General features: G+C 34.9%; 1 protein-coding gene across 1 annotated transcript in view; it reads left to right on the forward strand.

Moving 5' to 3' along the window:
* The first annotated feature begins 3729 nt into the window (after positions 1–3729).
* Positions 3730–15955, forward strand: part of LOC123663925 — a 120300-nt gene continuing 108074 nt past the window's right edge. The window contains exon 1 of the mRNA XM_045598567.1: positions 3730–3801. The gene's annotated coding sequence lies outside the window, so the exon portion shown is untranslated. The remainder of the gene's footprint in view (positions 3802–15955) is intronic.

Raw genomic sequence — 15955 nt, forward strand, 5'->3', positions numbered from 1 at the left:
CTTCAGAAAGCATAAATATAACTAGATTTTTTTTTTTTTTTTGTAGGAGGCAAACGGCGAGCTGTTGTCAAACAATTCGTCAGTTTTGCAGAACGGGCCGCGTCTCTTAAACCCCACCTCAAGTTTCAACCGTCAGTGGTCGCTGAGTCAACTGATATCCGAGTTTACCGAACTGTGCCAGTGGTTGACGCACGTCCAAGAAGAAATATATTCTAGTCCAGAAAATTTATCGAGCAGAAAGTTGAGAATGGTAAGAACTTATTATTTATTACAAAATAACTATAAGTTATTAAATATTTGTTGGTTTGTTGTCTGGGTTGTGCTTGTGTGTTGTGTGTATTTTTGAACCCAAGACACAGGAGAAATTCCTGCTGGGACCGTTGAGTGTTTGTGAGAAGTTTATTGGATTTTTATTTGGTCCACTCTGCGTTTATTGCTCTAATTAAGCTATTTGCGACATTGCGCACAGCTTCGTCAACACCTGATTTGATTCTGACACTGGTGTCAAAAACATTGAAGTAACTACACTAAACAACGATTATTTGTGAACAACGCCATAACACTGTCGGTTTGTGGGTTCAGTTCTCGATCGGGATGAATTTATTTTTATGTCTGTTTTGTTGTGCCTTCCCACCGTGCCTCGGAGAGCACGTTAAGCTGTCGGTTCCGGTTGTTATCATTAATACCTATAAGCGATCGTTACTCAAAGTAGGGAATAATATATCCACCCACCCGCAGTGGAGCAGTGTAGTGGATAAAGCTTAAAGCAATCCTTCTCCTAAATGTAGAAAGAGGCTTTTGCCTAGGCTTTGCTGACAGTGGGGTGTTACGTGCTGAATAGTAGTTACTCGTTAGGTGTAGTATTTGAATGTTTAGCTATCATCGCTTTTAAATCACAATTTGACAGCGATAATATTGTACTTTTAGTAACTCTTCAATAATAGTGCGTATATATAATATTGTGGATTAGCGTATCTATAATATAAAAATGAGTCGCTGAATGTGTTGCTAAGCGCAAAACTCGAGAACGGTTGGACCGATTTCGCTAATTCTTTTTTTAAAATATTCCTTGAAGTACGAGGATAGTTCTTACGGAGAGAAAAATTCTAAAAAAAAAAAATTTAAATTTCCTGAAAAAGTCTAAAAACAACACTTTTCTATACTCCCATACAAAAGATTTGTGATAATACTTAAAAGTCACGATAAAGTTTGTGTTAGGCGATACGAAGTTCACCGGGTCAGCTAGTTAATTTTATAATAATATTGGTTAAGTTGATGATTAATATTCAGTTTTACTTATAGAATCGTATGTCGGAGTTAGTGTCGGTGGAGCCGAGGAGAGCTAAGTTTATAGAGCAAGCGTCTGCCATTCTCGAACGTATACCGGAGGCTGCCGCTGAGGTAAGACATTCTACCTAATTGATTCACTGACAGTTTGTCATTTGAGAATATTTACGGGCATCCTGGTTATTTCACTCTCAAACATTTTTCTTACAATCGTATATCGGTAAAATAAGTTTTTATTGGCATGCTATTGCGTTAATCTACGTTGATAATTTTAGGGCTAGTAAGTAGTACATATTCAAAGAACTGTTCATTCTGGGCAAAGGACGGCGTAATGGATCGAACACATGAATCGATGACGGTCAGGGTTTTATTCTTGAAATTGGGGATGAAATTGGAACAGTTAAGTTTTCTACAAGTAGTCAATTTGTTTTTGATTCGATTCGTGTTTGATGGTTAACATAAATTTATCTATATTAATGTTATAAGTTAAAGCTGAAGAGTTTGTTTGTGTTGAATAGTTTATATATTGAGGAAGGCCACATATTAATTTAGTAATTTTTTCCTCGAATTAACGCGGATGAATCCGCAGGACCAGCTAGTTGGGGTATAAGGTATAAATGTTTTTTAAGAAATTCATAGCCATTTACTTATATGTATATGTCCCAGTGATGCTAACCCGCAGTGTAGCAGGATAGTGGGTTGTTCTTAAACCGTTATTCTTTATAGGACAGATGTCTTTACCCAGTAATGAAGGCTTGTAAGCTTTTAATATTCTGCACATTTAAATAAACCGAACTGCACTATGCCGAACCGAAACATACATTTTATGTTCCATTGGATAATATGTACTCGTTTCATATTGAAAGATTTAGAATTTTCAATAGATTATTAACGGTTAATCGACAATTTTTCTTCCAAAAGATGATAAGTACAAATACCCAGCCAGACACATATTTGTACCTATGTATTCGCTCCATGTAAGAAATCAGTATAAATAATTACATAACAAACTACATCTCATAATATTCTAATATATCCCTCGAAAGGCAGACAAGACACATATTAATGAAATTTATTTTATAATTTATTCTATTTAAATATTAGACCATGTTTGCTCAAAGTCTTTAAACAATCCATAACAATTAGATGTGACAGATAAATATATGTGTGGTAGAATTATCGGATATAGTATATTAAGTAGTGTGGTCATTTTTAATATTGTGGTTTTCATTTTCATTATATATGGCAAAATAATGTATATTTACAAATAATATTGAAGAGATTTTTTTTTGAAAGTTAGAAGATTTTTTTTATTGTTAAAAAACTAGTATTATCAGTCATTAGTAAAAGCAACTCATACAAATAATATTCATTAAGATTGATAAACTAAAACTTTTGTACTTAATATATTTGTTTCAACAGGTGACGTGGCGAGTGGAGCATTTGAACGTGAAGTGGGAAAGTCTGCGCTTGTTGCTCAACCCGGAGAAACAGAATATTGATGGGGACTGTTCTGATACCGTGGGTGAGTGTTTTGGTTAATTTGGCGTATAAATGAAAATATAAAATAATATTAGTGAAGGTTCGCGGTTTACGTGTCGTCTCAGTGGGAATTACAATCTCACATCCCGATCTCCATCATAATTTCGAAATTGTGGAGTACTGTTCGCACTTCTCTGCGGGTATTACAAATCAACTCCAATTTTTTTTTAACACTGATGAACACAAGTGTGGGAAAAACACAAATGCTTTTACGCACGGAGACCGGCGGGAGTGTGGGGCTCCCGGCACAGATAGAACGTGCCAGAATACCCACTAAAGCTCAGCGGTGCCCTCTTCGTCATAGCGGGAGATCACGGGATCACTTTCGTGTGATACTGTGACGACACGGTGGTTTGACGTTGTCGCCTAGAGAAGCGCTCACGGGTACCGTTAGCGCTCTATTACTCTGGTGGCGAGTGGGAGTAATGGTTATTCTTTCCCAGAGGGCAAAGGAGCGCTTGAGCGCTATAATTTAGGGGGTGTATAAGACATATTTTGTCTAAAAGCCGATAACCTACCCGAAACAGCCTGATTTTGCAATTTTCATAAACGAAGGTAGCTATTTATCGACAGATGGTATATGGTCGTAGGCTCGCGGGCTGCTGGACATAGGCCCCCACGAGTTCTATTAAAGACTAGTAAAGATTAATAAGCCCATTCGTCACCCCGGATATCGAATTTTTTCATTCTGATTCATTCAGAGGTTTTTTCCCACTTGCATCCGTGACCTTACATCACAAATCGATTTACAAACACACACACATATATATATATAGGTTAGAGTTAGTGAGCACGTAAGTTTAAAAAGAGTACAGCAGTAGTACAAAGCGCTTGCCCGCAGACACGGCGCACGAGCTGCGCTGCCTGCGGCGCTGGCTGCACGGCATGGAGGGCCGCCTGCCGCCGCCCGCGCTCGGCGCCGCGCGCGCCGCGCCCTACCACGAGCTGCTGAGGAAGCTGCGCGAGCACCAGGTCAGTGAACCGCCCCCACCCCTCCCCCGTAGTGACGTTCTGACTCTGTAGGTACTGCCGTGCATAGGTAAAACGTAGTAAAGTTTGAAATTGAGTTCACAATAATTGTTTCAATTAAATAAATAGTATTATAATTATAAAATACCTTTAATGAATTTTACAGTTGTAATCACAAAAGAAAGGGCCCGGCCCCATGTCCACGGCCGTTTTACGGCGACGGCGTTGCGCTGTGTTACGGTGCCACTGTGCTGTGGACGTTGCGCACTCGGTGCGCCGCGCGCTACTTGACAGTTGTTATTTCGCAGTTTGTGTGCTCGGGCGTGCTTGTCTAGATATGGATCGCAAAAAAGTTATTCTACTTTGTACAAAATAACAAGAACCGTGTGCTGTGTGTGATATTTAATAAAATAATTTTCAGCCCTTTCATTCAAATTACATCAAGCCGTTGACACAGTTTTTAAATAATATTCAAAAATACTCTACAAATCTATACAAATAAATAAAATCGGAGTGTCCGTTTGTAATATTAAAATAACTGCTTTTTAATAAATAGATATGGATGTGTATACACGGTACATATACCAAAATAACATTTTTTACAATTTTTACAATTTTTGTGTCTGTCTGTCTGTTTGTTCCGGCTAATCTCTGAAACTGCTAGACCGATTTTGACGGGACTTTCACAGGCAGATAGATGATGTAATTAGGATTAACTAAAGCTACTTTTATTTTAGAAATTTATTTAGTTATGACTCTGCGAACTGAACAATAACTTTTTTGTTAAATTCCACGCGGACAAAGTCGCGTTCACGGCTAGTAATAAATAAACATATTTTGATTTATGATAAGTTCGTTTTATTTCTAACCTGATAGTTAAACCAAGCATCTCCAAAATATTCATAAAATTTCTCATGCCCACATATTTTTGGCGCTACATATTTTCTTTTGAAATAGGTAACCTCCGTCTTGGTTCATTGTATAAATATATGGATTTACCCAAATTTCTTCTGTTTCTGTTTGTTTTTCATTCTTCGTCTTAGTAACAACAGTAGAAAAACTTTTTTGCGATCGATATCCAGGCGAGGACGCCCGAGCACGCAAACTGCGAAATATCAACTGTCAAGCGCGGCGCACCTAGAGCGCACCGTCCACAGCACCGTGATACGGCACGACGCCGTCGCCGTAAAACGCCACGGCGCCGTACCGTGGACATGGGGCCGGGCCCAAATGTATTAAAATTTTACGAAAGCAGTTAAAACGACATTTTTTTTTAAATCTAAGCACAGCAGTATATATCTATTGTATGGTTTGCATTGAGATTATTCCAAACGCCATCTGTTGGACTCTCTGGACTGTGTGTACATGTAGGGTACATGTACACACAGTCCACAGAGTGAGTCCAGAGAGTTATGCACTATATTGACGTGCGTGATATACGGATTAATTAACTTTAATTTATTGCTGCTGTAAAATTTTGATGCCATTACATTTATAATTACGATTGTAAAATATATTAATAAGTATTATTGAATATTATCAATATTATTTTTATTTATATTATATTACTAGCTGCTGCCCGCGACGTCGTCTGCGTGAACGCTATACAACACCAAAAATACCTACGATTATACCTTTTAAAATAACATTCATTTACCCGTTTCTTCTTTACATTTCATATCTACAGAAAAATCTCATAGATGGCGCTGCTTTAAAATTGTCTTGTCTACTTATATTCATTTAATCATGTTACTGCTTAGTATTAGTTTTATAGTGTGAAGCTAGCTTATATAGCATGGTTATTAACATAATAACAACAACATTCAAATATGCGTCGTTAGATTACACGTTGTTACAGAATACGTTGAGGAAATAAAGGTTCACTGCTCGTTCCCGGTAGGTGATAGCATGATAATATGTAGCCTATATGTTGACCCGAGTTCTTAATAATATTCGTGCCAAATTTGAAGTAAATCCATGCGGTTCTTTTTGAATTTATCCCAGACATACATGCAGACAAACAGACAAACAGACAAAAATTCTAAAAACTATATTTTTGGCTTCGGTATCGATTGTAGATCACATCCCAAGTATTCTTTTAAAAAAATATTCAATGTACCGTTTTGACTTTCCTACCATTTTATTATATGTATAGATAATACCATTTATTTAGTTCAAAAAAATCAAAAACTGAACTTGATTTTGTCAGATTTGAATTACTATCTATAATGATATTCTTTTAATTTTGTTCTTTAGGATTAATGGTTTTTCTTTAAATTTTAACATTATATGGTATGGTTTAAAATTTATCTGTTATGTTAGTGGCGCCCTCGCTGTTACTGACTTCAACGAGGATAAAATCTTCTAGGTTTCATCATTACAGCCTATACAGTCCACTGCTGGACATAGGCCTCCACAAATTTACGTCAAAAATAACGTGAACTCATGTGTTTTGCCCATAGTCACCACGCTGGGCAGGCGGGTTGGTGACCGCAGTACTGGCTTTGTCGCACCAAAGACGCTGCTGCCCGTCTTCGGCCTGTGTATTTCAAAGCCAACAGTTGGATGGTTATCCCGCCATCGGTCAGCTTCTTAAGTTCCAAGATGGTTGTGGAACCTTGTTATCCCTTAGTCGCCTCTTACGACACCCACGGGAAGAGAGGGGGTGGCTAAATTCTTTAGTGCCGTAGCCACACAGCACTAAAGAATTTAGCCACCCCCTCTCACTTCTAGGTTTCGTCACGTAATAATTATTCTTTAGGCTGAATATTTACAAGTTGTTTCATTTAAATATTTTTAATTTATGTTTTGACCTAAGTCCGTGATTTGTAAATCAAGGTAAACTATTCGTACAAAATATAGTGTGAGCACACCACGTGTATTTTTATAGAAAAGTCGAAACCGCTTTTACTAAAATTGATTATAATGAGTAAATGTTCATTATAATATATATAAGTCTGGAGAATCCATTAGACATTTTGTTTCCGACTAACGGTGAGTACTTGCACAGACATAACGAAGTAGCCAGGATTATCCACCAAAAATTTGCTATTCGATATGGCCTCGTTGAAAATGAGTTGCCTTATTATAGGTATAACCCAACGCCATTTCTTGAAAATGGTCGTGCATTGCACTACTGGAATCGGTCTATTGTCACTGACAGGTTTATTGCAGTCAATAAACCTGATATAGTGCTAGTAGACCGATCAGCGCGCCGAGTAATACTGTTGACATTACGATAATCTCGTAAAGGCAGTCAAAGAAAAATTGAGTATATTAATTGAGTAATAATACCTTGCGCACGAGATTATCGGCATGTGGAATGTAGAGTCAACAATAATTTTTCTTATTGTTGTGTCGGTCAATGGTCTCTTAGCGAAGACTTTCGACCAACACCTTAAGAAACTCTCGCTTGACTAGATCAAGGGTCGGATGCAAAAGGTAGTGTTGCTTGAAACGACCCGCATTGTGAGGAGGTTCCTCAACATGGAGCCTTTGTTTTATATTTTTAATAATAATAATATTAATAATAATAATATTCTTTATTGCACACCATTAAAAGATACAAACTAAAGTAGTATAATTAGGGGAAGATGTACAAAGGCGGTCTTATCGCTAAAAGAGCGATTTCTTCCAGACATAGGGAGACCTTAGACCTTAGACCTTTGGGTATAGGACAGCGCATAGAAAAGCGGTTAGGAATACATCCTATATTTTTAAATATTTTTATTTGTTTTTTTTTCATAAATATATCTAATAATGTAACAAAAAGGAAATATATTGCATCAAAGAAAAGAAATAATATATATATGTACACCACCACCACAATATATGTTACTTATCATCATAGGTTTTTTTGCACACGCTAAAGAAGTGTGTGGTGGTTATGGTGAATTTTTTGACACCATATTATTACGATTACGACTAATTTTAGAGCTACTATTAACAAAAATTAAGCAATTAACTATAATAACACAGTTATCGTGCGATGGCATGTCCTAGGTCAATTATAGTCACACATGACATACGTGATATTATAATATAAGACATCATTTGTCATAACGGTTAGTTTACTAATTGCCAAAGAAACTTTTTGCACCGAATATAGCGACAACTATTACTATAATTTAAGTTCATCACTTGCTCACCAGCGGTAGCACGTTTATTCAGTTATTGCTCGTAAATTGCAGTTTGACAGCAATGATTTTACAATTCCTTCCATTTCTTGGTTGTTTCAAGTTTCATTACTATGTTAGGGTTTTTTATATTCCATCCTTGATATACTGTTCGGATAAAGCGTTGATAAAAATTGTTGTTAAAATTAATAAAAAAGGCTTTTTTTGCATGATATGAGTTCGTCATTTTATAATATTGGTTGTGTCAGCCTTTTATATTCACAAATAAGTTCTTTAATCTGTCTCCTAAATTTAATTCTTTTTTTAAATATTATGTAGTCTTAACTGTACACGATAAAAAATTAGGTAGGTCTAAATTACAGACATAATAATGATTGCAGAATATATAATCACCATTTCATATTTTAATATTTTGTGTGTTTGAAAGCTCAGATCATTTCTATTTTACAAAAGAGAAAGTAATTCATCAGTTGTGGGACATAAAAAATAAAATATAAGGTGTCGTTAACGTGATTATCTATTTAATATTTTATTACTATTAGATGGAGAATTCTTCACATGTCAAGTGCATGCTGGGCTGTTAACAGTTAGTAGAAAAAGTAAATAATTCAAATAAAAACGAAAAATAAATGTCAATAACTTTTAATTACAGAAAGCTGACTTAATATAAATAGAAGCTTAGTATAAATCATAAACAATAGAGTAAATAATGTATATTATTATGGTATTTTTCATTCCCATTTCCTTAAGTATACAGAAATCCCACATGCGTCAGTGACCTTATTTTGATGCAGTAGAATTTATTTAATAAGTAGTATAGAATGATACACGCTTTACCACACATTTTAGAATTATTATAAAAAAAATATTTTAATCAATTAGAATAAGAAAATTGCGAAAATGATTTAAAAATTAATTAATGTGATAGCAATTTCAAAATGTAACTCACAGAAATGTTGCAATATTTTTAACATTGTAATACAATATAATTAGAAAAGCCTAAGAGTTTTAGAGTCATACGCCGAGTTGCACGAAACAAAATTAAAATTTAAGTAGAGATTAAACTAATTTAATCACAAGAATTTCATACAATTCTTGCGATTAAATTAGTTTAATCACTACTTAAAATTAAATTTCTTTTCGTGCAACTCGGCGTTAGTTCACCACCAACTGAGCTATCTTTACCTTATACGATGAAGAGATTCATATATTTGTATGACAGGTTGTTTCTTAGGCAATGGTAAGTTAATAAAGAAGATCTTTTTTTTCTATTTCTAATGTTTTTTTTTTTATAAATGATTAGCTTGCAAGCTACTGCAGTATGAGTAGTGCTAAATAATTAAGTTAAGCTTTTATTTAATGTAACATATTGTTTTTTTTTTTAATTTGTTTTATTTACAAAATGTACCTAAGAGAATTCAATATTGTAGTATTTAAGTCCAAGACGGCTTGTTACGATTAATATTTTTAAAATTATGCCTTTGTGCTATAATCAATTTACCGTGCGATGATTAACCATTCTCAAGATAATATTATAAAAGTCTAAAATTCGAAAGAGATTAACCATTCTCAAGTTAATATTATAAAAGTTTAAAATTCGAAAACTCTTCTCTTCTAAAATGTGCAGAGCCGTCGCTAATCGTTCATTGAAATTAACGACTGCACGGATATATTTTTCATAGCGGCTGCTTACAGTATGCTTACCGTCAGAACAATGTTCATGCACCCTAATGAACGCTATAAACAACGATGGAGCGATGCCCTTAATTAGCATCGACTCCCGAGTGAGAGTGCTTTGTTCCAACGATCTTATCGCTGCATCTCTCTTTTGTCGAATTAAATTATTATATTCGCACGTGAATGTCGGTTGTACCTTTTTGTTCTTCGGATTAAGTAGTTTAATTGCAACGGTTTTGTATTCTAAACTGCAATTAATTAACATTACGTCTATTTTGTTGTGTACTATTGTATGGCAAAGTTCATGGAAAAGGGGCTGTGTAATTAGTAAATAACGGATTTTAAGATTGTGAGATGAGGAACGCATATTCTATGTTATGTATGTTACATCAGAACTTTTGCCCGTGTGGACCGATTTCGACAATTTTTTTTAAATCGAAAGGTGGTGTGTGTCAATTGGTCCCATTTAAATTTATTTGAGATCTAAAAACTACTTTTTCGAGTTATATGTAATAATGCGTTTTTACTTGACGCTTTTTTCGTCGACCTACGTTATATTATACCGTATAATTTTCTACTGGATGTACCGATTTTGATAATTCTTTTTTTGTTGGAAAGGACATATCCCTAGTTTAGTACCATGATAAGGAAACTAGGATCTGATGATGGGATTCCAGAGAAATCGAAGGAAACTCTTGAAAATCCGTAATAACTTTTTACTGGGTGTACCGATTTTAATAATTTTTAATTTAATCGAAAGCTGATGTTTGTCATGTGGTTACATACAAATTTTATTGAGATCTGATAACTACTCTTTGAGTAATCTTTGATAACGCGTAGTTACTTGACTATTTTTTCGTCGATCTACGTTGTATTACTACTACGTTGTTGTACTCGTCGATGTAATTGAAGTCGGTTTTTTTTTTCGTTTGCGAGCAAACACAATTATTTGACTTGAAATCTATTATAACGTGTTGTATTATTCTACTGTTTTGTTTTAATATTCTACAGATTAAACAAAACGTACGTTTCTAGAAGAACGGTGGGAATATTTGAACTGATCTAAGTTATCAATTCAAAGCATCATATAACACACACTGAGCGAAAATTTAAACTGTGACATATTGCCGTAGGTATATCATGTCTGTATTGTTACGAAGAAATGGATCAATTCGTGGTTTTATTAAACCGGGAAAATATGTAGTGATATTTCCGGAACACATCTTTAGGATTCATAAATATATTTAGTAACAAAAATTGTCATATGAATACATACATAAGTACGCAATTCTGAATACTTTACATTATCCTATACCAAGATTATTAGTAGTATATCAGACTGTAGACTGTTTACGTAATCAAAAATAAAATACGATTCAGAATAATTCCATCGCTCACCATCATTCACGTTCAAACGTTGTACGTCTCTTAAACTCATTTCATCATTACTCGATATGACTGAAATCGACTGATAGTATGATTGACTAATGGGAAGTGTCTGTTCCGCAAACTTTCTACTCGTTCGGTTCTGGTCGTGCCTCGTGCGGGACGTCAGAATAAACCCCCTCCTCTCAATCTGTGTGACATGCCCATCTATTATCTAGATCGGGATCGTTTCCTTAATAATGCCTTAATGCGGTAATATAGGCGTAAGAAAGTGAAACCGATGTACGAGTATATACGGTCTACTACTAGAGTATAGGTTACGTATAGAAATTCAACTATTAACTTTAGTTATGGTTAGATGTAGATTTCCTTGGTCAATCGTAAGAACGTATGTATATAATTATTGTATTTAATTCTATTTATGATTTCGTTTGTCATTACTTTCGATTAGTTTAGGAAAAAGTATAAAAATTATATAAATAGACCTTTTTAATGGTAGTTTACCAACCGTTCAATTGGGCATGGAAACTTACGGTTATACGGCCCCTTGATCCGACCGCCTGCACAGGGCATACAGGGCTGAGTGTATCTTTAACGCCTTAAAAGACACAATAATATATATATATATATATATATATATATATATATATTTTTTTTTTTTTTTTTAATTATTACACGTAAAATTTCAAACCTGAATGAAGAAAAAAACGAAATTGTTAGAAATCGTAGGTAAATTTCTAAGTGAAAAATTAATTAACATACGCAATCACACATATACGAGTAATAAATATGCGTATCATTACATTAAATAATATTTACCTAATTAAATATATGTTTCATCTTTATAGGTTTATTATTTCGATAACAATATTCATTGGTCGGTAAATACAAATAAGTTAAACTCAATTGCTGCAATCAAGACTTCGTGACATAAACATAATATTCACGGGTCAAGTCTTATGTTCTCTACTTTGTGTAATTCTCTACTCGTTACTGGCGAATAGGGTTACCATGTAAATACGTACAATTAAAAAAAAAGTTCCTACATTTCATTTTAAGTTAAAAAGAACTGTAGTTGTACTTACATAAATTATATGTATATTGATGTCATAGTTAAAAGAGTTTATAAGTTTGTTGTGTTTATAAATTTATGTCACATTACTTAATAATAGTACGTTTAGTTGTTACGTGCTGTGTGGCTACGGCACTAAAGAATTTAGCCACCCCCTCTCTTCCCGTGGGTGTCGTAAGAGGCGACTAAGGGATAACAAGGTTCCACAACCACCTTGGAACTTAAGAAGCCGACCGATGGCGGGATAACTATCCAACTGCTGGCTTTGAAATACACAGGCCGAAGACGGGCAGCAGCGTTTTCGGTGCGACAAAGCCAGTACTGCGGTCACCAACCCGCCTGCCCAGCGTGGTGACTATGGGCAAAACACATGAGTTCACCTTATTTTTGGCGTAAACTTGTGGAGGCCTATGTCCAGCAGTGGACTGTATAGGCTGTAATGAATGAATGAATGAGTACGTTTAATTATGCGTCCCTAAACTGATCATATATTCATTAAAGTACATATTGAATATTGCAGTAAATATTGTACGAGATTTTAATACAAAATTATCTAAATTATGTTTTTCGAATGTTCGAACATTCCGTATGAAAACGAATGGTAACTCTACTGACGTGAGGCTTACAAACGACCGGTAAATCATACTGACGTATGCGCGTTACGGAGATTGTGCACTGTGAAATACTGGAATGAACCTTTGTTAACTAGACGTCAAAACTATATATTTTTATGAATTATCTTATGAGAAGGTAAGGTACCACAATCTTCTAAACAAATATCGTAAGCGACCGCGGCTTTCATGACCATCGGTGTAAAAAAATTAAAACTGCTTAAAAAGAAAGTTTTGAATCTCAAAATTGCTGGCATTGAATATTAAAATATATTTATCGTATCTGTAAACTTTTACAGTAGAGTATCGTTTTATTTTGACAAGATTAGCCGTTAGAGATATTATGCCTCAAAGCGATAAAAGTTTCAGAATTTGTGCTCGCTTGTAACTAATATTGGTTAACAGTTAATTAAAGGCGATTTATATCAAATTTAAACACTTAGCAGGCACGAGCACATTTGGTGGTCTCGTGTCAATTGCAATCTTATCCGCATCTAGTCTTATGAAGTAGTTTCGGCGGTAATAAATCAAGATGTAAAATAGATCGATTATGTCAAACCGAATCTTTATATCGATTTCGAATCAACGCTTTCCTGTAATTAAAGCATTAATATTAGGCGCGGTTAGCCTTAAGAAAACAAACAACCTAGTTGGAAGGCGAGTGATTAATGATTTTATCGATGTGTATGATCTGTCTGTAGTAGCCAGCTTTCGCTCCCGCGGGCGATCGAAGATTTATACAATAATGATTAACATGCGCGCACGCATGTAATTATTGTTTGTAGTAATTGCAATTTGCTTACAAACAACTGATTATATTATAAGTCGTAAAACAAACTCGTTTGTTGATCGATCGCTAAACGCTTATTATTTATCTTAGAATCTAAGTATTTTAAGATGTCGTTTTTTCTTTCGAAATACCTATCACACGGTTTAATAAAAATGAGGAAGCATTTATGTAAAAAAGTTATAGTTTTAAAAAGAAATAACCACGAAGTGTTCATCGAAGTTATTGCAGAATCTAATTTAATGTACCAATGGAAGTGTTATAAAACTCGTTTATCAATTACTGCACATGATATGAAAAATAATTTTAAAAGTAAATTGACTGTAACGATCCTCGCATCGGTGCCGCCGAGTTCCGCAAGGCACCGTTCAGTCAGATGTAGGTGAGTGGCAGTCAATAATTCTCTCGCGTTGTCGACGTGCGATACTATCTAGCCCTCTGGTAGCCACGATATGAAGTGCAGCTGCACGCTCGCGTTTGTTACAATTAGAATGCTCGAACGTATTAGTCTTTTGTCGTCGGAAATTATTGCGCGATTACGATCGACACGAACCTAATCGTGGACGGTGTTGAGATGTATTACAGGGGTGTGTCCCGAAATTAAACCCAGCATGCGGCGTGCTGCTAATGACGTCTTAAGCTGACATCTTGTGTCGTCGGTTCGAGTTGATTAGGTAGACTGCGAGTTTTAATCTCGGAACACGTTTTAATTACAAATCGAAGTTATTTGAATTATTTCACATTTATCAATGATCAAGTAAATCAAGTAAACGCGTTATGCTTAACGCCCCCTCGTAGAATTATACACGGTGAATTGTTCCACATCTTTTGAAAATTGATATTTTATTATGGTTCTAGTCATAAATTTTAATTTTATTATTAAATCGTTATTTTTACATAATAGTTTAAAGATATTAGATATCCGTCATACACGATTTTAATATTTGGCTAAAATGAAATCATTCAGACTTAAGTCGGTAATATTGCATTCTGTATAAGGAAATAAACTGTCGTGATAACTATTATTTCATCTAAAATATCGTACTGAAGGTTGTAGCAGTATTTGACAGATAATTACTTTTTTTTATTTGCCGCGAGCTACAAAAATTATCTTTTCGCAAATTTAGAAAGCACCGTGAAAGCAGTCCTGGTTCTGGTATGCAGTATTCGATAACGTAATATGGCAAAATTTGCCAACAATACTCGCTAACGTAGCCGAGGGCGATGCTGTAAAGTCGGACGTAGAACTGGCGATGGAATTTATTGTGGCAAATGTGCGGACCACCGCCAACGTTTCAGTTGTTCAAGTTACATGTGATGAAATTGATACGAACGTGGGTTCATTGCACGAGATTCTTCTAATCGAATTACTCTCTTCGTCGTATTTGTGGGAAGGAATAAGTGATTTACTATAATATACCGGCGGATTTCATTCCTGCGTTTGCATCTCCATATTACCGTAGAATTAACATCAGTCACAGTTAAATTGCGAGTAAACGCTCGTCTAGTAGTCGATATTTATACTACAATTTCCTCCAGTTAATGTATTCGATTTCTACTTATCGAAGTATTATATCCGAATACATGTCTGTTAGAAACGTACCTTACTCGAGCTCGGTTCTGAGCTTCAATTATCGCCGCAGCGGTCGTATCTTCATCCCATCTCGGCAGCGGGTGAAGGGTCACTTTGCCTACACGCTACCCGTCACACGTTGCCCTTTGCAGTTTACTCGGAAACACTCGCTTTTCGCTTACAATTTAAACTTTCACTTAATAACAATATTTGCCTAGGAGCAATACTTCATTCAAAACTAATTTCTCTTCGCCTGCTTTACAATCTGATAATTACTTCTCGCTGTTGATTTAGAATCGATCAAATTTCGCGTTACGCATAAAAATTATTCGGTGTTTAAATCATACGCCAATTATGTGTCGATTTAGAGCGATGTGTTAATTATGATCTTGTTTAGAAAATTAGTTCGAAGAAATTGGTCCACTTAAACTGTGACTGCGTCATTACAATTTCTTTATTTTGTTGGTCACATAGAGTATGGAGATTGTGCACGATTTTTTTTTTCAGTATATACGTACGTATTTTATATGATGAAGATTTATTTGTTTATCTTTAACATTCAAAAATATCATAATTATGTATATTTGTACAGAATATTTAACGGCAGATTCTACTGCTTGTGTAGAATTCAGTATGCATAAATTGAGTACAAAAAATACCAAATTACTATATTATATACATATAGTCGTAACATCTTCACGTCTAATTTAACAAATGTATTCTATTTTAAATGAAATCTAATCCAATAATTGTGTTTGCAGGCAAACGAAGAAAAACCGACTTCAATTATATCGACAAGTAATACAACGTAGGTAGACGAAAAAAAATAGTCAAGTAAATACGCATTATCAAAGATTACTCCAAAAGTTGTATTCAAATCTCGATGAAATTTAAATGTGACCACATGATAAACAT

The sequence above is a fragment of the Melitaea cinxia genome, chromosome 21 (assembly GCF_905220565.1).
Source record: "Melitaea cinxia chromosome 21, ilMelCinx1.1, whole genome shotgun sequence".
NCBI classification, from domain to species: Eukaryota; Metazoa; Arthropoda; class Insecta; order Lepidoptera; family Nymphalidae; genus Melitaea; species Melitaea cinxia.